This window comes from Chenopodium album, chromosome 10 (assembly GCF_948465745.1).
Source record: "Chenopodium album chromosome 10, dcCheAlbu1.1, whole genome shotgun sequence".
Classification (NCBI taxonomy): Eukaryota; Viridiplantae; Streptophyta; class Magnoliopsida; order Caryophyllales; family Amaranthaceae; genus Chenopodium; species Chenopodium album.
Window position 1 is genome coordinate 25,497,400 of NC_137843.1, and position 1,719 is coordinate 25,499,118.

General features: G+C 38.6%; 1 non-coding gene across 1 annotated transcript; it reads left to right on the forward strand.

Moving 5' to 3' along the window:
* The first annotated feature begins 719 nt into the window (after positions 1-719).
* LOC145565899 (small nucleolar RNA R71) lies at positions 720-830 on the forward strand. The gene has a single exon (XR_014095256.1). It is a non-coding gene; the product is annotated as a small nucleolar RNA R71 (small nucleolar RNA).
* Positions 831-1,719: the final 889 nt, after the last annotated feature.

Here is a 1,719-nt window from a genome sequence, read left to right on the forward strand (position 1 = left end):
TTTGGTCATTGTGTTAGTAATGGTTACCATAGCCTTGGTTTTGGCTTTGGTTTCCATACCCTTGACCTTGACTTTGATTATTATAGCCCTGATTGTTATAATTTCCTAGGAAATTTGATTCCTTTTGTTCCTATAACCACCATTTTGGTTATAATTCTCAAAGTTCCCTTGTTGGTGAGAATTTGTCCATCAAATATTTGCCCATTGTTATTGTTTGAAACAAAGTTCACTTGTTCACACTCATTATTATCAATATCATCACAATTATGAAATGCATGTGGACAATTAGAAGCATCATGGTCATATGATCCACATACATCACAAAACAAACATCCATTTGGCATATTGTTTGAAGTAGAAGGAGGAGTTGAGTTAGAAGATGTACCTCTCCCCTTATTGTGGGAGGGAAGAATTGGTGTTTGTGATGAAGCACTCTCAAGATTTGATCGAGGTCAACGTTGTCCAAGTTTGAAATTTGTGAGGACAAATTGTTGATGGCATTGAGATGGTCGATTGAATACACCGTAGAACCACTCTTTCTTGTCGACTCTCTTCCACCTTCTTCCCAATCCATGTGACACCTTACCACATATTCAATTAAGTCCACCACCTCATCCTCCGTTTTCTTCATGAAAGGGCCTCTGGCTCCGACATCCAAGCAAGATTTTCCTTGAGGGCTTAGACCTCCATAGAAGATTTGGATGATTTGATAGGTGAGAATCCCATGATGTGGGCACTCTATTTGGTATACCTTATACCTCTCCTATGCCTCATAAGAACTTTCATTTGGCTTTTACTTGAAGCTTTGAATGAGAGCTCTTGTTTCGGCTGTCTTCTTTTGTGGGTAGAACCGAGATAGAAACTCCTTAATTACTTCATCCCATGTTGTCAAAGAGTTGGTTTCACTCTTTGTCCAAGCACTCTAGAGCACGTCCAATAAGAGAAAAAGGGAAAAGTTTAAGTCGAATGAACCCTTGAGTAACCTCATTCACCTTGATGGTATTGCAATAATTCTCAAACTCCTTAAGATAGGTGAGGGGACTATCATGCTTGACTCCACTAAATTCACGCCTCTCTATCAAAATAATCGTCTCCGATCTTAACTCAAAGTCATTTCCGTTGTTGTGGGAGGAGTAATTCCGCTTTCAAAACTATAGGCTCCCAGAGTTTCGAACTCCTTCAATGCTACTCTCGGATTAACACCCATGTTTTCTCATTCTTCTTCTTCTTCTTGTTGGTTTTCCTCTCTTGAGGGACTTGAGCTTGAGGAACGATTAGCAATCCTTATCCTTGTTATGGTCCTCTCAATTTCAAGATCAAATGGCACTAAATTTTGATCTCGTGCCCTATGCATACAAATATCAAAGGAAAATATCAATATCAAGGCTACAAATGTTGCCTAAAAGAAAGAAAGTTTTTTTTGTATTTTTCAAATAAAGTGGAATAGACTGAATCAACAATAGCAAATAACCATACCAATACCCGGCAACGACGCCATTTTTGACGGGAGGAAAACCTAGGTCGTTGAGTTCTATGTATCCCCCGATCAAAACCAAATTTATAACCAAACCCAATCCTAAGTATAGGGGTAAGTCTAGGCCGAACCCAAGGAAATGAGATATAAGTGAAAGTCTCTAGTTAAGCTATTCCGAAATCTTAAGCAATTGGGTTGGTCTAAACTAGCAAGTCAACACAATCAAAACTAATTATAGAAGTCAA